The sequence below is a fragment of the Carettochelys insculpta genome, chromosome 2 (assembly GCF_033958435.1).
Source record: "Carettochelys insculpta isolate YL-2023 chromosome 2, ASM3395843v1, whole genome shotgun sequence".
Classification (NCBI taxonomy): domain Eukaryota; kingdom Metazoa; phylum Chordata; order Testudines; family Carettochelyidae; genus Carettochelys; species Carettochelys insculpta.
In genome coordinates this window covers 191,954,836-191,978,633 of record NC_134138.1, presented here as the reverse complement: position 1 = coordinate 191,978,633, position 23,798 = coordinate 191,954,836, and positions in this window count along the sequence as shown.

Below are 23,798 nucleotides of genomic sequence, written 5' to 3'. Positions count from 1 at the left end.
AGCTATTCCTTAAATTTAATCTGCAATGCTGCAGCTGAATCTTGTGAGGGAGCTAAAGATTTTTTTGATGTCTTCGAAACACATATGTTATTTTTCATTTTCCACACATTGGTGGAGTATGCTGCAATCACACTTGGAGCAAGCAAATGGAAAACATTTGACAGTCAAAAGAACTTGTGACACCATGTGGTGTGCTTGTGCAGATGTGGATTTAACTTTGAAAATAAGCTATGGTGTTATAAAGAGGACCTTATTAGACATAGCGACACCACCTTCTGAAAAACCATATGCACAAACTGGAGCAACATCCTTAGCAGAAGTTTGAAAAGCCTGATATTGTAGTTTTTACTATTTTGTGGAATCGTTTTCCTCAAAGCATTAATACTGTCAGCAAATCACTGCAAGAAGTTGATACAGATTTGTTGATTGCTGCACAATTGTTAACCTCTGTTATAAGTTTTTGACATGGAAGTTCAAAATGACTATTGGTCCGTGGAAGCAGCAGCACTATCATTAACAGAAAATATAGGTCCCCTGATACATCTGATCAGAAGCATAAAAAACAAACAAACAAACAAACAAACAAAAAAAACCCAGGAAGTTATTTGTAGATGAAACTAAAGAGCATTAAATCAATTTAAAAGGGAAAGAGAAGATGGTTGCTGAGACTGCCAATGTTATTTGTGACACAATAATAGTGCAGTTGCAGAGTCGAGGTAAATCTCTAAAGCAAACTGTTGATTTATGGTGCATGTTTTTTGACAGAAGTACAGATGAAGATGCTAAAAGCCTCTACAGTAAGAATTCAAGTGAATTCTACCAAGAGGACATAGACACAAATCTTTTGTAAGATGAAGTGAAACATTTCATTCATTTTATTGAAAATGATGAGGTCTCTGCTTTGAGAGCACCAGTTGATTTTTTTGACATATGTGATGGTTTGCAGGCAAATTTTCCAAATGTAGAAAACATTCTGAAAATACTTTTAACATTACCTGTCACAAATGCTTCTGCTGAATGTTCTTTTCCTGTATTGAAATGGGCTAAAAATTAGTTGTGAAATATGATGCATCAGGAACATTTGACAAGTTCAGCATTATTGACAACTAAAAGTGCATCTTTACAAAATATTACTTATGATGACTTAAATGAGAAAGCTTTCCTTCTATGCTTTTTCTTTACAGATATTAGAATATTTTATTTCAAATTGAATAAGTTTCTTCAGATAAAGTTGATTTTTATTTTGCATTATCTATACATTTTATTTTTACATATTTTCACATTGGCATAATGCAAATACAAGCTTTCATCTAGACCAGAAGTTCTCAAACTATGCTCCAAGAACTCCATTCCATTCCAGGAAAAGTTATTATGTGTGTGCGTGTTTTTTTTTTAATAAAGTGGTCTCATCCAGAGCACTTTATAAGTTAGCTAATGGTACAAACAATATCTGGAATGATCATTAAGTGGTCCACCAAGACCCTCAGCAATTTTCAAGTGGTCTATGAAAAGAAAAGACTACAAAACCAACCAAGTTACCTCACATTATTTTCATTTACTTCTTCTTACTTAAGTAAGAGGAGGGTGAACTAAAAGGAATGAAAAATGGGAGATGCAGGAAGAATGAATATTCCTTTTCTTGTCTGGGTCAGAAGGGTGGGGGGGCAGTGGGGAATGTGAAGCTGAGCACAGGGCCCCACTAACTCTAAATCTGTCCCTGCTTAAATGTACACCTCCATTTAAAAACATAGTAGGAGAACAAAAAAAAAAACAAAAACCTTGGTGGCTAAACAACACAGTGAAAGAAACAGTGAGAGATTAAAATGACATTCTTTAAAAAGTGGGTGTTAAATCCTTGTGAGGAAAATAGAAAGGATGATAAACTCTGGCAAATGAAGTGTAAAAATATAATTAGAAAAGGCCAATAACAGGTTCCCAACAACTCAGAAAGTTAAAACAATTTTTTAAGTATATTAGAAGCAAGAAATATGCAGAACCACCTGTAGGGCCACTGACAAATATGCTGCTAAAAAGCACTCACAGAAAATAAGACCACTGCAGAGAAGGCAAACGAGCTCTTTTCATCAGTCTATAAAGCTGAGGGTGTGAGGTAAATTCTCAAACCTAAGCCACTCTTTTTAGGTGATAAGCCAAGATTGTGATGTTATTAAAGGAGATTGTGGAACAAATTGATAAACTTAGCTAAGTCACTGGACCAGATGGTAGTCACTCAAGAGTTCTGAAAGAACTCAAATGTGAAATTGAAGAACTACCAACTGTAGCTGGTTACTTATTTCAGTAAACATCTGTACTAGACGACTGGAGGATAGCTAATGTCATGCCAGTTTTTAAAAGGATTCCAGAGGTGGCCCCAGTGATTAAAGGCCAGTAAGTACTGGGCAAGCTAGTAGAAACCATACTAAAGTACAATAGCATCAGTTACATAGATGAACATAATTTGTTGGGGGGGAAGAGGCAACATGTTTTTTGTAAGGGAAAATAATGTTTCCCCGACTAATTAGAATTCTTTGTGGGGGTCAGCAAATACAAACAAGGTGGATTTAGTGGATACAGTGTACTTAAATTTTCAGAAAGCCTTTGACAAGGTTCCTCACTAAAGGCTCATAAGTGAAGTAAGTTGTCATAGGCTAAGAGGGAAGGTCCTCTTATAAATTGGCATTTTGCTAAAAGATGGGAATTAAAGGGTAGGAATAAATGGTCAATTTTCAGAATGGGAGAGGTGGTAAATAGTAATGCCCACTTGTGGTCTGTAGTGACACCAGTCCTATTCAACGTATTCATAAATGATCTGAAAAAAGGGGTAATGGTAAGGCTATGTCCACACTAGAAGCATCTGTTGACAGTAACATCTGTTGACAGAAGCTGTTGACGGAGTGCATCTACACACAAAGGAGATTGACAGGGCAATCTGTTCTGACGACAGAGAGCAGCCAGACTGCCATACCCTCTGTCGACAGAACGGTTGACTGGAAGTTCTGCAAATGGCTGCCCGGTGACATGGAAGCCTGCTCTGTCAATAGAAGTATCTACATTGCCCTTCTGTCAACAGAAGCATTATTCCTCAAAATTTCGAGGGATAACTCTTTCAAGACAAGTACAGAGATCTGTCAAGACTCTGTTGACAGAACGTTGTATGTACATAGATGCTCTCTGAGCTAGTAAAAGGCCCCTTCTGTTGACAAAACTCTACTGTAGACATAGCCTAAGATGGCAAAAGTTGCAGATGATAAAAGTTATGCGGTATAGTTAAGTTCCAAGCAGACTGTGAAGAATTTTAAAGGCACTTCTCAAAACTCAATGATCGGGCAATGAAATGGAAGATGAAATTCCATGCTGATAAAGACAAAGAAATGCACAGTGGAAAACATAACCCCCGCTATACTATAAAATGATACTGTCTAAATTAGCTGTCACTGCTCAGAAAGATGTTGGAGTCATTGTTGATAGTTCTTTGAAAACATGCGCTCAGTGTGCAGAAGAAGTCAAAACAGCCAAAAGAAATATAAGACTAATTAGGAAAGGGAAAGACAATATTTAGAAAATATGATATTGTGTCGATGTAAAGCCATGGTATTCCTACATCTTGAATATTGCATGCAGATCTGGTTGCCCCATCTCAAAAATGTATTGGAATTGGAAAAGCTATAGAAAAGGGCAACAAAAATTAGGGGTATGGAATGGCTTCTATATGAGGAGAAATTAGTAGGATTGCATCTCTTCAGCTTGGAAAAGGGACAAAATGTAGGAAAGATATGACAGAGGTCTATAAAATCATGACTGGTGTGGAGAATGTAAATAAGGAAACATTTTTTGTGCCTTCTCATAAAACAGGAACTAGAGCATAGCAATAGTAACAAAGAAGGAGCCGTGCTAGTCTATACACTATCAAAACAAAAAGCAGTCAAGTAGCACTTTAAAGACTAGCAAAATGGTTTATTAGGTGAGCTTTGGTGGGACAGACCCACTTCTGAAGAACATCTGAAGAAGTGGGTCTGTCCCACGAAAGCTTACCTAATAAACCATTTTGCTAGTCTTTAAAGTGCTACTTGACTGCTTTTTGTTTTGATAGAGCATAGCAAGTGAAATAAATAGGCAGCTGGTTTAAAACAAACAAAAGGAAGTATTTCTTCACATATCGCATAGTCATCCTTAGAACCCATTGCAGAGGATGTTATGAAGGCCAAGGGTATGACAGGGTTTGAAAAAGAATTAGATAAATTCATGGAGGATAAGTCCATCAATGGCTGTCGGCCAGGGTGATCAGAAATGCAAAAACATGCTCTGAAGTGTCTCTATTCTCTTTTTACCAGAGATGGAAATGAGCAATAAGGAATGGATCACATGACAATTATCTTTTCTGTTCATTCTCCTTGGAACACCTGGCCTTAGCCACTGACAGAAGACAAGAGACTGGGCTAGATGGACCTTTGGTCTGGGCAACTACAATGATTAAAGATCTTGAAAATATGACCTATGAGGGAAGTTTAAAAGAATTGGGTTTGTTTAGTTTGAAAAAGAGAAGGCTGAGAGGGGACATGCTAGCATCTTTCAAGCACCTAAAATGGTTTTACAAGGAGGAGAGAGACTTTTTTTTTCCTTAGCCTCTGGTGATAGGACAAGAAGCAATGGGCTTAAATTATAGCAAGGGAGGTTTAGGCTGGATATTAGGAAAAATGTCATAACTAACAGGGTGGTTAAGTACAGGAATAAATTGCTTAGGATGGTTGTAGAATCTCTATCCTTGCATCTATTTAAGAACAGGTGAGATAAAATATCTAGCAGGGATGATATAGATGTTGCTTGGTCTTTCCCTGAGGGCAGTGGGCTGGACTTGATGACCTCCTGAGGTCCCTTCCAGTTCTAGTATTCTACGATTCTATGCCTCAGGGACCATATTTAGGTTTATTTACTGTACTGTCTTCAATATGGTAAGTTGACAGTTGATGCTCTGTCATAAGCTCTGTTTACTCTTTTCATTTTGGTGAAGTACTGCAGTTCATGGAGAAGTGCTCAAATATCATGCCTATATTAGCATACCCTATACTAGTCATGATGAATCAATCCCCACTGGCTCAATCACTGCCAATTAATCCACAGGATAGTGAAGACAAGCCAGAATGGAAAGAATGAAATAAAAAGAAGGAAGTAAGCTGGGAGTAGAGACTGTAAATCAGTTACATTTTTGGCAGTGTGGTCTTTCAGTTCCCTTCCACTCTGCTCCATTTGTTAAATGTAACGGGACAAATTTCTTCTTCCTATAATGACCCACTGAACCTCAACTCTGTGGTAAGTTTGAGCAAATTTTAGGTGTTCTGTGGCTATTTCACATTGATCTTGTTAAGAGGAAAGCTGGTTTATTTGTTTATTTATTGCCAACAGTAAATTAATTGAAAAAATGCATATGAGAGAGCACTGACACTGCTCACAAATTCTGGTCAAATTTGGAAAATAGTTTTGGCTGAAAAAATGTTTTTTCTCCAAGTAAATAAAAATGGTTTATCTGTGTGAGAAATGCATTGGCTTTTCATTTGGAAACTGTATTTCATTTTGAAATTTAACTATATGTAAAATGAAAAAGGTGATAAACACCCCAGGAGAAAACCAAAGGTATAACTTTCATTTTTTTGATAGACTTTTGGCCACCTTTAAGCTGTGTCTACATGTGCACAAAAAATCGAAATAAGTGGCCCTTTTTCGAAAGAGCGGGAGGAGCATCCACATATGTAAACCCGTCTTTCGAAAGAAAATTGAAAGAACAGGATGCAGGCTTCGAAATCCAAACCCTGATCCCATAGCAGGAAGATCGCTCCCTTTCAAAATACTAAATCAAAAGAGTACACATGTAGATGCTCCACAGTCCTCTCTTTCGAAATACAGGTCCACCTCCTGGCCCCCCCGGTGGCTTCCCCCTGCTGGTCTTGCCCCCTCCTCCTCCACTGAGCCTGTCCCCTCGGCTCCCACTGAGCCCACACCCTCCACTTTCACCAGGCCCACTCTCCGGCAATAGTTGCCAGTGATACCTGTACCCTCCCCTCCTCGCCGGGGACCCCACACCTGGGGAGGCAGGGGCTCCAGGGGGCCGAAAGGACTTATGGCCCACCATCCCTGCTCCAGAATGAGCACCTCGCCGCCCTCCAGGTTAGGTTCCCCCCCTGTACATAGTTACCAACACAACCAGTTATAGAAACATTTCTTTATTGCTCACCACTCCATTCTGTGCTCCTCAGGTGGATGGTGGGTGGTGGATGTGTGGCTGCAGTGCTGGTGGGGGTGGGAGTGGCAGGGACAGGGGGGTGGCAGATGTGCGTGGGATGTGGGTGTGCATGCGGGTCAGAGGTGGCCTCGGCAAAGGCCTGCCTGAGGGCCTCCCGGATATGGTGGCCATCCCAGTGGACCTGGTGGATGGGGGCGGTGCCCGGCTACTCATAGACGGCACCAGAAGGAGGGCCCCCCTGGGCACATAGGTGTCCCTCTTTCCCTCCATGATGTTGTGGAGGATGCAACAGGCACCCACCACCTGGGGCACTTTGAGGACCCCGACCTCTAGCCATGTGAGGAGGCACCTCCACTGCCCCTTTAGGTGCCCAAAGGCCCGCTCCACCATGTTGTGGGTGTGGTTGAGGCACTTACTGAACGCCTCCCATGTGGGGTTGAGGTGTCCTGTGTACAGCCTCATGAGCCATGGCTGCAAGGGGCAGAGCAGCATGGTGATGTCCTCCGCCACGGGGATCTCCCGCTGGGGGATGAAGGTGCTGGCCCCCACGCGTTGGCAGAGGCCGGAGTTCCAGAAGACCCGGGCATCATGGCAGCAGCCGGCCCAGCCCATGTAGAGGTCAATGAACTGGCCCCTTGCATCCACCAGGGCCTGGAACACCACCGAATGGTAGCCCTTTCGGTTGATGTACTGGCTGGCGCTGTGTGGCAGGGTGTGGATGGGGATGTGCGTGCCATCCAAAGCGCCAATGCAGTTTGGAAAGCCCAGGTCCTGGAAGCCGGTGATGGGGTTGTCCAGATCCCCCAGGCGCACGACTCTATGGAGCAGCATCGCGTTGACGGCCCTGACGACCTGCAGAGAGGGAAGGGGGACACGTGCTCTAGTGCAGATGTAGCGGCTGTCTCCACCCGCCTTGGGCCCATTCTGCCGCCTCCTATTCAGTCCCTGTCCCATCCAGCCCCCACCCCACCATCCAGCCCCTGCCCCATCTGGCCCCTTGCAGTGGAGGGTCCCCCTTGCCCCAGGCCCCCCACGCACCTGGCCCCACCTTACCTTCATATGTACAGCCCTAATGGTGGCCTTGCCCACCCCAAACTGCTGTCCCACAGAGCAATAGGAGTCTGGGGTGGCCAGCTGCCATATGATTTCTCCAGGGTGAGGGCTGGCCATATGCAGGTGTCGTGGTGCCAAAGTGCGGGGGCGAGCCAGTGGCAGATCTCGTCTCTTCCTCAACATGCAGAAGTTCCGCAGCCACCTTTCCTCACCCCACTCCCGTAGCACCACGTGCTCCCACCAGTTGCTGCTGTTGGGGGGGAGTCTAGAGGTGTCGGGGCACCCAGGGGGGTGCCCGGGGGTGCTCTGAGGGGGGAAGCCCCACGGCCCTGTGGGGGCCGCCCAGACACCTGATGAGATCGGGTGCAGCTGCAGCAATGGTGCACAGCACTGCCAGCAGGGCGTCCATGATGAGTGTGTCCTCCTGCAGAAGCTGTTGCTGGGCCTCCATGGTGGGCATGAGTGGGCTCTGCCAGACTGGGAAAGGCTGGGCAGTGCTTGGCTTGTGCGGAGGGGAAGGCAGAGGGAGGAGCCCTTTAAAGGAGGTGGCTGGCTGTGGCCCCTGAAGGGCTTGTTGGCCATGGGATCCCGGCCGTGGCGTTTCCTGTCTCCCTTCTTTCGGAAGAGGGCTTGGAGCCATGTGGATGCTCTTCTTTCAAAAGGTCTTGACAGCACTTCGAAAGAGCGGATCACCCTTCCGACAGCCGCTATTTCAACCTCCGAACTTCGATTTTCACCCTTTTGAAAGGGTGCTCACGTGTAGACACAGCTTTATTGTACATAGTGTGATTTAATTTGCCTTAATGGAAGTTGTTTTTAATTCCCTGAATAATAAAGTATTTATAGATGGTGTCTTAATAGAAAACTTGTTACCATATCGCTCAAGCCTATTAAATGCACTAATAAAGATGAAGAGAACTAAATGCAAGCAGGAAACTGAGATGACTTGTATTTTGCAGTTAGAATGAATCATTTAGAATCTACAGAATTGCCATTTGGATTGCCCTTTCAGCCTCTGAGTGACATGATCCCACCCCATGGGAAAGAAGAGATATGGAATGAATGTAGAATATTTTTTTTGGCCTTGTAAGTTTTTCATATGCAGAATTAAAAAATAATTGGAACTTCTTGGGCTAACTGTATTGTGTATCATTTTATTTCTCTTCAAGAGAGAAGAAATAAAAGGTAAATTTCCATAACAATAGCACAGACTCAGTTTATAGTCCATAAATCACTATGTCCTATTACCCCACCGCGGACCTTCCTAATTACTAACATTTTGCCCTGTAATGCCATTTGAACAGGCTGTCATGAAGTCTGGATTTAAGCCATACACTTTTTCTCAATTTAGGGATGTGGTATATTTAAATATACTGTGAAAACTACATCTACCTGGGCCAAAGGAAGAATCATGACAAATATAAAGTCGTCTCTTTCCTATGGAAATTATTGCTCTTATGCTAGGAAACAAAATATTTTTCATCATATACCATGAATTCTGCAATATAATTATCTATGATGTATAAATGTATTCAAGAATTAGAATTGTGTGAAACGTAGTGGTTTGGATTTGTTGACAATTTGGCAAGTGCCAAATTATGGTTCCTGGTGGCTGGCCCCTGAACTTTTTGTTTCAAATTAAATAGAAGTCAAAGGGAAAAGCAGCTAAAAATTTAAGACTTTTAATGCTTTACAAACTACCTCTTCAACCATCTTCCCACCCAACAGTCTTCTATTTTTTTCCTTTGTCTCCAACCCTGTTGTATCTTTTTAAAGAATGCCCATCGCTGGAATTACATCTGCTCTCTGACAATGATTGTCTACCCTGCTTTGCTGTGCTGGAACTCTTTCCAGCCGCTTAATCTTTGCCCTAGACTCTCTCTACAGTTTCTTGGATGTTCTGTGCCAGCTCAAAGAAAATGTGGTGGAAATGGAACTATTTCTTTCCCCCCCGTTACTCCTGCTATAGTCCAGCCTTTCTCCCTTGCTTTCGTGTTTTCAGAAAACTCCAGGATGCTTCCTCATCCAGGCTTAATATCTTGTACTATATTTAGCATCACCTTTCCCTTTTCTTTAAGTGTAGGCCATCACCAAATCCTGTTAGTTGTTCCTTTACAAAATCTCTAAAATCTCATTTTGTGTACCCCAAATACCACACAAACATTGCCCAACCCATTAGACCTCTCTGCTGAAATTCACAAATGAGACTATTAAGTTCTGGATACCTCCATGTTTTGGTGGCCAACTTGAAATGTCCTTGAAGTTCCCAGTGTTCTGGATTGCTCAGCACCTGATCTCTGGAAGTGAAGCCTCCTTAAGGTGTTCCAGGCTGCATCTGGGCATCCAAATCACTAGCTGGTTTTGAAAATCTAGGTTGATATTGCCTCAAAAACTGCAACTTTCTTGTATTTGTATCTCATCTTGCTTCTATCATGTTCATATCAAGTACTGTTGTTATAATATTTTTTCCCATTGGCTGGGAGAATCATTGGAAACCCTCCTAAAATCTCTTTTTGTATTCTTCTCCCACTCCATTTTTATCCTTTGCTCCATGCTACCAGGTATGCTCAGAACACCTTTATTATCTTATATTGCAAATAAATGCCCTCTCTCCAACCCCTTTTTAGAACACGACATCCAAAAAGCCTATTAATATTAAGCCAATATAAAAACAAGCTTCATACAAACTTAAAACATCCACCTGTGCTAGGCAGAAATAAGACTATTATTTTCTTTGTCCTCTCACGTAATACTACCATTGACTCCAATAGGTCTGATAAGCTGAAAGGTGTCTATTTATCTAAGTGTTAATCGTTCTTTAAAATATGTTTCAACCCATTTATTTTACATAGTATGCTTGCTTGTGTGTGTCTGTAGTTGAGAAGTCAACATAGCATACAACAATTTAGTCCATTATTTTCATCACATACAGCTGTATTCACAATAATTGTTTTCATTAGAATGGTAATGCAGAATTAAGTGTTGTACAGATGTCTTTTATCTTGACTTATATAAGAGCTTATTTTTCCATGTTGTAATTCCATGTTTCCATTTTGTAAGGATTTTTTACACGTACAACCTTTCACAATCATCCTTTCTTATTATTGATGTAAGGAAATATAAACAGGAGAGTCAGATATTGCACACATGGCATATTTGGACCAGTGAGAATGCAGCAGATAAATAGTTGAATTGGACAGCCATGTGTGATGGCCAAGATCTGGATTTTAAGTTGTCATTCCCTCTTCTTCCCTCACCTATACCATACTTTGGGTCTGATTCCCTCCTAACACTGGGTGTAAACAAGGAGTTACTCCAGAGGAGTCAGTGGTGTTAAACTGGTGTAAAACCAGTGCAAGTGAAAAGCAGATGTCTTTTTCAATTACACATGCATTTGAAACAGTCATTCCTTTTGTCAAATCTTCCAGCACCATAAGCATAAGCTGGTCCTTATTAACCATATTAGTTACAGTGTCTTGAAGAGAGTTTAGTTCATCACCAACCTGAGAAGAACTGAATATTGTGGGGTAGAAAGTGGAATAAAGTCAGGCTGTTAAAGTCAGGTTTGCAAATAGCTACAGCCAAGCTCAGAATTTGCATTTAACATTTGAACACAGAAGAGCTAATAATAATATCTGTTGCGGTGGAACATCTGTTAGAGAATCAGAGCTTGAATTAATGGGGAACTCAAAACAATCAGCTAAAGGTTACAAACTAATTAGTTTAATATTATTACTCAACTACTGTAGCTTCTCCATAGCTTACTGGCTTCCCCTATAAAGTCACTCAGTTTGAGGCACCCATAAATTTGGGTTGAGAAATTGATTTGTTTTGAAAAATGCTGTATCTACTCTGAAGGCAAAAGCAAAATATTTGCTCACAGCTTGAAGAAAATGCATCAGGCTATTCACAGCTTATACCCCGATTTGAAAAAGACTTTTTTTTCTGTGTGTCTCATTAGGTCAAAAATACTTAGTATTACTTCATATTTTCCATATAGTTACATCCTCTTAGAAACTAATACACCAATGATGTCTGAACAAGATAAATTAGTATTAAGTGAAGTGATTTAGACATTTTAGCCATTGCCTTTAGAAGAAGCAAGATCTGTCTGTATGGCCAAATTCTCAAAATAATATATTACCCCAGTGAGGCCAGATTTTCAAAACAGATGAGTATATTGGACTCTTTTGGCAAAAAAAAAAAAAAATGGCAAAAATTTAGGTGTCTAAATGGGAGCTGTTCTCTCCTGAAAATGTGCCCCTGACATGTACAAACTTTACTTTTTACTAATGTATTGCATAGGGAGCCTTTTATGGGCACTAGCTAATAAAGATCTCTCTTTAAGTCATGTGTTAACCCCATGTGATATGGACATGATACATGGAGCTGTATCACCTGTGTTCCAGACTAGGCTCAGTAGATGAGTGTCATTTATTAGGGGAAGGAATTAGCCTTTCTGTAGATGAGGCTGTGCAGTCCCATGAAATGATTGCTTTTGAACCTTCTTGTAGTTTTTTAAGGGACTCTCAAGTTTTTAAGTCTTTAAAAGTTGAGTCACTGAGAACTAAACAGTCTTCCCAAATGAAGTGAAAACTGCTTAAACAGGCTGTCTGCCTTGTGAAAATAAATTAATTAAGAATGGCTTCATTTTGAAACTTTTGCAAAGCTCGTCTCTCCACCTACCCTGTAAACTTACACCAGACTACAAAATCCAACACATGGATTTTGACAGTGGCTCAAGCAAGAGTCAATTTTTAAGGAATAATTTTACAGACGTATGAGCAAACACGGGAGAGGTAACAGAATTATAACATTTACTTTCCTAATTCTGCATAGGACTCTTGTAATTATTTTTTCATGTAAAAAGTCCTTAAGGAGATAATAAAGATCAGTTCTTTCATCTGCAGCTGGATGACTAAAAGTATATTTTTAATATAAATCTTTAATTTATAGGAGCTTGCGCAAGAGCTCTGCATGTGAGCCAATTAACAGAGATTGTGTTCTTTTTCATATTATTGGATTCATGGTTTTCCCAATACATAATAACTGTATAATGCTTCCACTGAGAGCTTCTAAATAACTCAGTTCATCCTGGCACCTCTGTAGCGAGAGCACTGTTTAATCCCAAGCTTGTTGCAGAGGCTAACTTGTTTTCCCATGGAAATAGATAGCCACTGAGCCCATTGATCCTTAGATCCATACATGCATCTATGGCGGTCATATTGGCTCTCCTGTATTTAAGGTGATGGTGACACAGATGTATGGTATTGTTTATATTTTCCTTTTTAAAGCCGCTGACCTGTGGTCTTGTGATGCTGTCAAGAGACCTATGTTACGGTCCTGGAGAGGGAAAAATTGTGGCCTGTCCCCCTACAATGGTTTACGTCATAATGTCTCTAACATGACTGAGTCCAGTCCACAATCTCCAGAAGACAATTGGCATCAGGAACCATTTGTGCTATGAGCATATTAGACAGCTGCTTAGAGTGGGAGATTTTCTCTTGGGTGGCAGGGCTGTCCAGGCCAAACCTGGGCAGCCCATTGACATGCTGTTCCCAGTCACAACTCCACTCATTCAAATTTGGCCTGGTTGCCCCTGCCCCCCCCAACAGTGTGATAGAAGGTCACTTTGGCCAAAGGTGAGTGAGTGGTTCTGGGACCTGGTGCTTGCCTCCCTACCTTAAACCACAATCACAGAACCACCAGAAGGACCAGCATGCTTCCTCAGAAATTCCAATGCGCCCCCAAGTTGAGAACTTCTGTTTAAGTGGGTCGGAGTAAGGGCATGCCGTTGAAGTTTTGTGTCAGATGGGGATAGTCTTGGTCAGGCTCTGGTTGCCGTGCAGCCTGGTTGGACTTTTACTCACCCTCGTAACCTGAAGTGAGCACCTTTTTAAAAGGGTTTACCTAACTAACTCTTCATTTTAGGTTTAGATGGTCATGCCTTGTAATGACAGTTGAGACTGGTTAGCAGGGTTGTGAGGGAAGGTTGCACTCGTGCTGTTCATGCTATACCTGTTGAGTGAGTGTGAAGTTCACCCTCGTGGAGAGGGCTCCCACATGAGATATGTACCAACTAAGTCCCCATCAAACCCTCAGAAAGTTGTCCCCAGTTCTCCTTGGATGAAAATAGTTGCTCATTCTCCAGCGCTGTTAACCTGTCAGCTTTCACTAGCACTAAAAATTCTCTCAAAAGAAAACTTAAAAGGAGAAAAAAACATTTCAGCTTTATTCCCAGGGGATGTCTTTTTTCCCTTGTTACCTATTGTTGCATTTTGATCATTGCTGAACGGCTCTCAAGATTGTTCCACATGTTAGCTGTCTGCCTCACCAATGTCCCTTAATGTTAGTCAGCAATGTGGGGAGCAAGGACTTTTAATAATTCTCTTCACTCCAGTTTAGAAAAGAAGCCTGCTTCTATGACACAGAGATTAAAGCTGCTTTCCCTAGCCTTTTCAGAAATGTACACATTGAGCTCAGTGTGATATTTGCTTCTTAGTGGCACCATTCAGTGTTTTGTTCCAGTGCCCTTCCAATTATTACTGTATATTAATTTTGATTAGACAGGAGGCTGCTTTGTGAGTCTTGACTTCCTGCCAGTACAATCAAGTGTGAGCCATGGGAATGAAAAGCAAATGTTACTTTCAAAACCTCTGTGAGGAATATATTACTTATAATTTATAGTAAAATATATATTTCTTCAAGATTAAATATGTCTTTTCTAATACAGTGGGAACTAAAACAGGACATTCTCCCCACCCCAAAGAGGGAGGATCATTTTAAAGTTAAGAACATATGTGTAGAAATTATTCTCCTGTTTTCTTTGTTGTTGTTTTCAACATTCCACCTTCATATTCTGCTCTATTTAGGGCAACTGCTCCTTCAGCAAATCAACAGCGGTTGGATAAATTAGGGTGAAGAACCAACCAAAGCTAGAAGGAATAAGAATAACTTCAGCTTTCAAGTGTCTTATTTCACTCATAGGCTATGTCTACACTAGCCAAAAACTTCAAAATGGCCATGCAAATGGCCATTTCGAAGTTTACTAATGCAGAGCTGAAATACATATTCAGCACCTCATTAGCATGCAGGCAGCCATGGCACTTCGAAATTGACGCAGTTCGCTGCTGCGCGGCTCATCTAGATGAGGCTCCTTTTTGAAAGGACCCTGGCTACTTCGAAGTCCCCTTTCGAAAAGGAGCCCCATCTGGACGAGCCGCACAGTGGTGAGCAGTGTCAATTTCGAAGTGCTGTGGCTGCCCGCATGTTAATGAGGCACTGAATATGTATTTCAACGCTTCATTAGTTAACTTTGAAATGGCCATTTGCATGGCCATTTTGAAGTTTTTGGCTAATGTAGACATGGCCATAATGTTCCATGAGAAATTCAGACAGGAATAAATTCAGAAAAATAGAATAGAATCACAGGGATGGAAGGGACCTCAAGAGGTCATCTAGTCCAGCCCCCTGCTTCAAGCAGGATCAACCCCCACTAAGACATCCCAGCCATGACTATGTTAAGCCAGGACTTAAAAACCTCTAGGGATGGAGATACCACCACTTCCCTAGACAACACATTCCAGTGCTTCACCACTCTCCTGGTGAAGCAGTTTTTCTTAATATCCAACCTACTCCTATCCTTCTGTAATGTCAGACCATTACCCCTTGTTTTGCTGTCTGTCACCACTGAGAACAGTTTCTCTCCATCTCTTTTACTCCAGATACTCCATACGTGGCCTCATCAGTGCCGAATAGAGGGGAACAACAACCTCTCTATATCTGCTCAAAATGCTCCTCCTAATGCACCCCAATATGCCATTGGCCTTCTTGGCTACAAGGGCACACTCTTTACTTATATTCAGACTTCCATCCACTATGGCTACGTCTACACGTGAATGCTACATCGAAGTAGCTTATTTCGAGGTAGCGACATTGAAATAGACTATTTCGATGAATAACGTCTACACGTCCTCCAGGGCTGGTGCCGTCGACATTCAACATTGACGTTGGGCAGCACCACATCGAAGTAAGAGCTGCAGGGGAACGTCTACACAAAGTAGTACACATCGAAATAAGGGTGCCAGGAACAGCTGCAGACAGGGTCACAGGGCGGACTAGCACTTCCAGGGCAACAGCTAGCCGCTCCGTTAAGGGGCCCCTCCCACACACACTCAGCCTGCACAGCACACGGTTTGCAGAGTCATAGGCACACACACCTCGGGCGACGCAGTCATGGACCCCCAGCAGCAGCAGCAGCAGCAGCAGCAGCAGCAGCAGCAGCTGCATCCAGAGGTCCACCCAGCCGCCCCTGTAGGAGCAGTGCTCGCCTTGCTCGATGCTGTGCAGGAGGCAGCTGATCACATCCTAGCCACAAAGGAGGAGCTGCCCACAGGGGAGAAGGAAGCAACCCCAAACCCTGCAGCCCCCCGCCCCCGCCCGCTGTACATGCCGCCGGCTGTGGAGCTACCCCACGAGCACCGACTGCTGGGAGCAGCTGGTGCTTGGAGAGTGGGACGACGACCGCTGGCTCCAGAACTTTCGTATGAGCCGGCAGACATTTCTGGAGCTCTGCCAGTGGCTCACCCCCGCACTAAGGCACCAGGACACCGCCATGCGGCGTGCCCTCAGTGTGGAGAAACGGGTCGGCATTGCTGTCTGGAAGCTGGCCACTCCAGACAGCTACCGATCCATGGGCCAGAAGTTTGGCGTCGGCAAGGCCACCATCGGGGCTGTCCTCATGGACGTAAGAGGACCCACGGGGAGAGGGGGAGGCAGCCCTTGGAGGGGAGGGGAGCCCTGGCAGGGGAGGGCCACACACACCCTGCACACCCCTCATTGGTGGTCTCCCATGTGCTTCCCCTGCAGGTCGTCTGCGCCATCAACGCCCTGCTCCGCCACAGGCTCGTGCGGCTTGGGGACCCAGACGCCGCCATCGCGGGGTTTGCCACCCTGGGCTTCCCCAGTTGCTTTGGAGCTCTGGATGGGACCCACATCCCCATCTGTGCCCTGGAGCACAGTGGAGGATGCTACTTAAACAGGAAGGGCTACCACTCAGTGGTCCTCCAGGCCTTGGTGGACATCCGGGGCCGCTTCCTGGACATATATGTGGGCTGGCCTGGCAGCACCCACGACACCCGGGTATTCCGGAATTCGGGCCTGTGCCGCCAGCTGGAGGTGGGGACCTACATCCCCCAGCGGGAGATCCCTGTGGGGGACACCACCATGCACCTCTGTGTCATCGCAGACACGGCATACCCCCTCCGGCCCTGGCTCATGCACCCTTACACGGGCCACCTGTCAGCCAACCAGGAGCGCTTCAACATGCGCCTGAACCACGCACGCCAGGTGGTGGAGCGCACATTTGGCCACCTCAAAGGGTGCTGGAGGTGTCTCCTCATCCTCCTTGATGCGGGCCCCACCAACATCCCCCAGATTGTGGGTGCGTGCAGTGCCCTCCACAACCTCATCGAGATCAAGGGGGAGGCATTCTTTCAGGGCTGGGCTGTGGAGGCTGGCAGGGCCAATGTGCAGCCACCCACTGCCCCCAGTCGCCAGGTGGACCCCGAAGGGACCCAGGTCCGGGAGGCCCTGCGGGCCCAGTTCAACGAGGCCGCAGGGTGAATGCTGGCAGGCCCCCCACTGAACCCCCCCCATCCTCCACAACACTCCCTGCCTCTACGCCCACACCACAGAGCACCCAAGAGCACACCTTCCCCACTTTTCTTGTAAATAAAAACAGACATGTTGTTCGTCAAACCAGAATACGTTGAACTCTTATTATTATCATACTATTTACAGCCAAAATAAATATTATATATATAAGTATTATATTATGAAAGGGAAAAAAAGGGGAAGACAAGGAAGGGGAGAACTATTTACATGGGGGGCAGGTATCATCATAACATAACAGGGGTCTAATACAAACTATTTACAAAAGACAAGTGAAGGGGATATGTACAAAGCGGGGGGGCATGTCCTGGGCTCTGCACCCCCTAATGTCCAACGCTGGGGTTGGGCGGCTGCGACCCACGCCTCGGCCTCAGCCATGACTGGGGCTGCCTGGGGGCCGGGCGGACCAGGAAATATGGCCGGCAGGTGTCAGCAGGCCCCAGGTCCCCCTCAGCGGAAGGGCCCTCGGTAGCGGATGGCGGTGCAACGGCGGGTGGAGCAGTGGGTGGAGTGGCGGGTGGAGCAGGCAGGGCGGGCAGAGCGGCGGCCGGCGTGGCATGGGGGCCAGGTAGTCTGCGATGCGCTCAAACGTATGCATAAAGGCCCCCCATGCCTCCTGGTGCCAGGCCAGCGCCCGCTTCTGCAGATGGAGGCGCCGCTCCTCCACCCGCAGGCACTGCTCTGAGACCTCCAGCTGCCACCGGAGGATCGCCAGCAGCTGGGGGGTCCGTCGCCATCCGGGAGTGCTGGCTCCAGTGTTGTCCCTGCCTTGGGGCTGGTCAGTGCTCCGTTGAGGGGCTGGCCTGGACTGATGGCCCCGGTGGGCTCTCCAGGACCACTGACACCTCACCGGCGCTCTCCAGTCCCTCTGATGGTGCAGCTGTGGAACACGGCGGGGAAGAAGAGTGGAGACAGCCGTTAGTGTGGGCCCCGAGCCGTGGCCCTTGTCCCCCCACCCCTCTGCTGCTGGTTCCTCATCCCCGTCCCCAGGAGATGCTGCTGCTGCTGCTGCTGGGTGTCCCACTCCCCCCCTCGGGGGACCCTAGGTTCCGCTCCCCCCATCCCCAGGGATGGGTCATGGCACTGTTGTGCTGGGGAGGGAGGGGCTGATGCACTTTTCTGAGGGACATGCCACTGTTTTCCTTGGGGCCATGGTCATCTAGGCATGTGGAGGGCCCTGGTCATGTCTGTTACCCCCGCCCCTCAACCCCGGGGGTGTGCACCAGGGGGGTACATACCTGATGGTCCGCTCCCACGGTCGGGGGACACCCGGCGGGCGGACGCCCTGCTGGAGCTCCGGGACAGGATGTCGATCCGGAGCCCCCCATCTCTGGAGGAGGATCCCCCCTCCTCCTCCGGTGCCCCAGGGGTGGGCTCCTGGGGGGGCCCCTGGGGTGTGGGGCTTACCTCTGGGGTGGACTCTGCCTCCAGGGTCTGCTGGGGCTCGTCGGCCAATGTATCAAGAGTGGCTGGAGGGGAGGAGGTGTGCCGGGGGCCCAGGATTTCCCTGAGCTCCCTGTAAAAGGGGCAAGTGATGGGGGCGGCCCCGGATCGGCTGGCCACATCCCAGGCCCAGGCATAACCCTGCCACAGCTCCTTGACCTTACTCCTGAAGTGGTCAGGAGTGCAGGCAGGGTGACCTCGGGCGGCCAGGCCCTTGGCCAGCCGAGCGAACACATCCGCATTTCACCTCTTGCTCCTCATTACCTGGAGCACCTCCTCCTCGCTCCAGAGCCCCAGCAGGTCCCGAAGCTCAGCCTCCGTCCAGAAGGGGCCCCGCTGCCTTTTGCCAGGCTGGCTGCCGGGCTGGGAGCCTTGGCTCCCCTTGGGGGGGGTGCCCTGGGGGCGCTTGGGGGGCTGGCGGGCGGCCATCGCAGCAGGGGGGGGTGTCTGTGGCTGCAGAGGGGCGTGCAGGCTGGCCACTTGGCTGGGCTGCCGCCTGCACGCTCTCTCAGCTTCCTGCACAGGAAGGCAGGGGGCAGGGACCTTTAAGGGGGCGCTGCACGTGGTGACCATCGAGCTCAAGGGCTGGAGAGAGCGTCTCTCAACCCCTCAGCTGATGACCGCCATGGTGGACCCCGCTATTTCGATGTTGCGGGATGCACAACGGCTACAAGTGCCCTACTTCGAAGTTCAATGTCGAAGTAGGGTGCTATTCCCATCCCCTCATGAGGTTAGCGACTTCGACGTCTCGCCGCCTTACGTCGAAGTCAACTTCGAAATAACGCCCGCCACATGTAGCCGTGGTGGGCGCTATTTCGAAGTTGGCACGGCTACTTCAAAGTAGCCGGCACGTGTAGACGCGGCTTATAATTCCTAGGTCTCTTTCCACTGTACTGCTGCGTAGCCAGTTGGTCCCCAGACAATAACAATGCTTGGGATTCTTCTGTCCCAGGTGCAGGACTCTACACTTCTCTTTGTTGAACTGCATCAGATTTCTTTTGGCCCAATCCTCCAATTTACCCAAGTTGCTCTGGATCCTATCTCTACCCTCCAACATATCTACTTCTCCCCCACCTTGGTGTCATCCGCAAACTTGCTGAGGGTGCAATCCAGTCTCTCATCTAGGTCATTAATTAAGATTTTGAACAACATCGGCCCCAGAACCGAGTCTTGGGGCACTCGGCTTGAAACCGACTGCCATCCAGATATTGAGCCATCACTACCTGTTAGGCCTGACCATCAAGCCAGCTTTCTATCCATCTTATAGTCCATGTATCCAATATATACTTCCTTAACTTATGGGCAAGAATGTGGTGGGAGACTGTATCAAAAGCTTTACTGAGGTCAGGATATATCACATCCACTGACTTCCTCATGTCCACAGAGCCAGTTACCTCATCACAGAAGCTAATCAGATTGGTCAGGCAGGACTTGCCCTTGGTGAATCCATGTTGACTACTTTTGATCACTTTCCCCTCTTCCAAGTGCTCCAAAATAGATTCCTTGAGGATCCTTTCCATTATTTTCCCATGTACTGAGGTAAGGCTGACCTGTCTATAGTTCCCTGGATTGTACTTCTTTCCATTTTGTTTTAAAGATGGGCACTACATTTGCCTTTTTTCCAGTCATCCAGAATCTCTCCCAATCTCCAAGAATCTTCAGAGATAATGGCTAAAGGTTTGGCAAAGATGTCTGCCAGTTCCTTCAGTACTCTTGGGTGCATTAAATCCAGACCCATGGATATGTGTACATCTAGTTTTTCTAAGTAGCTCTTAACTTGGTCCTTCCCCACCAAGAGCTGCCCTCCACCTTCCCATAGCGCATTGTCTAGCACTTTAGTGTAGGAGCTGTCCTTGCCTGTGAAGACTGAGGCAAAAAAAGCATTTGAGTACTTCAGATTTTCTTACATCATCTGTCACTAGGTTACCGCTTTCTTATTCAGAAATGGCCCCACACCTTCCCTGATAACCCCTTTTATTGTTAATTTGCCTATAGAAACCCTTCTTGTTACCTTTCATATCTTTTGCCAGCTGCAGTTCCAATTGTGCTTTCGCTGTCCTGATTACTGCCTGGCATTTTCCAGCCATATATTTATACTCCTCCTTAGTCATCTGTCCAAGTTCCCACTTCTTATACATATCTTTTTTGAGTTTAAGCTGACCAAGGGTTTCCCTGTTAAGCCAAGCTGGTGCCTACCATATTTGCGTTTCTTACTATGCAGAGAGATTTCTTGTTCCTGTGCCTTCAGTAAGACTTCTTTAAAATATTGCCAGTTCTCCTGAACTCCTTTCCCCTTCATCTCCATTTCCCAGGGATTCTGCCGATCAGTACCCTCAGGGAGTCGCAGTCTGCTCCTTTGAAATCAAAGGTCTGTATATGACTGCTCACCGTTCTTCCTTGTGTAAGTACCCTGAAATCTACCATCTTGTGGTCACTGCAGCCCAGGTTGCCACCCACTTCTACTTCTCCTACTAGTTCTGCCCTGTTTGTGAGCAGCAAGTCAAATTATGCATGGCCCCTGGTTGGTTCCATCAGCACTTGTACCAGGAAGTTATCCCCAACATTCTCCAAAAACTTCCTGGATTGTCTGTGTGTGGCTGTATTGGTCTCCCAACAAATGTCTTCATAATTAAAGTCTCCCATGAGAACCAGGGCCTGTGATTTGAAAGCTTCTGTTAGCTGTCTGAAGAAGCCTCATCTACCTCATCTCCCTCATCTGGCAGTCTATAGCAGACACCAACTACAACATCACCTCTATTTGCTTCCGCCTTTGATCTTAACCCAAAGACACTCATCTGGCTTTTCTCCCTCCGTATACTGTAGCTTTGAGCCATCAAAATGTTCTCAGACATAGAGTGCAACTCCTCCTCCTTTTCTCCCCAGCCTGTCCTTCCTAATGCCAGTACAACTAAATGGTAAAAGATGCCGTCTCGGACAACACCCGGATAAACAAGGTCTATGATACCAATCGAGCGATTGGGCTTGGGTCGACAATTTGGCTACTGAAAGAAAATTACAACTAATGCATATGCTATCCATTGGAACATGGAATGTCTGAACACTGTGGGCACCTGGAAAATTAGAGCTGCTTTGGAAGGAGATGGAGAGATACTAATGCGATATACTTGAATTGACAGAAATGTGTTGGATGGCATCAGGAGAACTATGCGGTTGCAAAGTCATTTGGTCAGGAAATGAAATGAAGCATGAAGCAGGAACTGGATTCCTTCTTAGCAGAACAGCTAGAAGAGCATTATTAGGATACAAACTGGTGAGTGCAAGAATGATGGTAGTGAGATTTGAAGCAAAACCGTTCAACATCTCAGTCATTCAGGTGTATGCACCCATGTTGGACAGTACAGAGGAAGAGATTGGGCTATTTTATAACGACTTGACAAAGACGGTGGAGGAGATACCAAAGAAAGCTATGTTGATCATTGGAGGAGGTTGGAATGCGAAGGTTAGAACAGATAATGAAGGTTGGGAGAGAGTCTTGGGGGGGTTTGGATATGGAGAAAGAAACGAACAAGGTGAGAACCTGATAGAGTTTGCTACAGAGCACGAGATGGTGATCTGCAACATGAGATTCCAACAAAAGGACTGTAGGAAGTGGACATAGCGATCGAATGATGGGAAGTCCCAGAACATGATAGATATGATTTTGATAAGAAGAAGATGGATAACATCAGTACAGCAGTTCTGGACTTTCCAAGGAGCAGATATAGACTTAGACTACAGTCTAGTGATTGCAAACATCAAGATAAAACTCAAAAGAAAATGTAAGACACAGTTTAAGAAAAGAAGAGACATGGCGAGGCTAGATGAAGAAGAAACAGGGAATGCATACAGCGCAGTGCTCGAAGAGAAGATTAAGAGTATTGCCACATAGAAAGACCTAGGTAAGACAGTCTCAGGGAAAGCCACTGTTATAGAAGAGGCAATTGAGCAGGCTGTTCCAGAAGAAGAGAAGATCAATAAGAAGTGGATTGCTCAGGAGACGGTGAAGTTGGTTCAAGAGAAGAGAGCGTTGAAATCAGAAGAGATGTTTCTGAGATTCCAGAACAGCAATATAGGGTGAAATGCAATGAGGTGACGAAAGCAGCCAGAAGGGATAAGTAGAAATGGTTAGAGGAGCAATGTGAAGATATATAGAGGTATTACTGTGAATGTAAGACCTGGGAGGTGTATAAGACCATTAGGAATATTAATAGGAATGGAAACTGAAGCAGATGGCGATCAAAGATGAGAATGAAGAAGTGCTCATGAACAGGGAGAAGATTGTGCAGCGATGGACAAGAGATTGCACTGATCTATAAAAAGGACAGTTGGACCCGAGTGTTTCAGAGAGACAGATTGAAGAACTGAAAGAGATATCTCCACTGAGCACCGAGAGAGCTATATTTCAAAGGAGGAAGTAGAAAAAGCAGTGAAATGACTAAACTACAACAAGAGCCCTGGAAATGATAACATCACGGGAGAGATGATCAAATAATGGCGGAGAAAGCATGATTCAGGAAATACACCAACTATGTAATATAGCCTGGAAAGAAGGGAAGGCGCCTAAGGAATGGACTGGATTCATGCTAGTGACAATACACAAGCAAGGAAGTACATTGGAGTTCAAGAACTACAGAACAATTGCCGCGAGTCATCTAGGCAAGGTGCTGATGATGATACTGACAGAGAGACTAAGATCGCAAAAAGAAGAACATATAGCAGATGAGCATGCACGGTTCAGAAAAGACAGAAGTACCATACAGGAGATATTGGCATTAAGACTGCTAGCGGAGAAAGCTTGATGAAAGAACAAGAATGTATACACTTGCTTTGTCGATTTTCAAAAGGCTTTTGACAGTACAGATCAGAATGTGACTTGGGCAGTATTGGAGTCATATGGAGTGGATAGCAGACTGATAAGGTTGTTGAAGGATATCGATGACAATGCAGAGGCAGCAATGAGATCACGTGGGGAGTTGGGAAGTTGGTTTAAAACAAATAGAGGTATGAGACCAGGAGATCCAGTATCGTAACGTATCTTCATTACACATCTGGAGAGAGTGATGGACAAGATCTAGGAAGAAGTAGAAGGGATATCTGTGCACAGGAAATGAATTAAAAACTTGAGGTTCGCAGGTGATATAGTTATCATTGAGGAAGATGAGGAGAAGCTAGCAAAAAACATGCAGGTGCTAAACAAAGAAGGGAAGTGGTACGGACTGATTATGAACATTGATAAAACAGAAACAATGGTATTTGGAGATAAGAAAATAGGAAGGAAGATCAGTGTTGATGGTATTGAACTAGAAAATGTAGGGAAGTTCACATACCTGGGGAGCAACATAAAGTATGATCTAGACTGTAAGAAGTAAATAGCGACTAGAATAGAGAAAGCAAG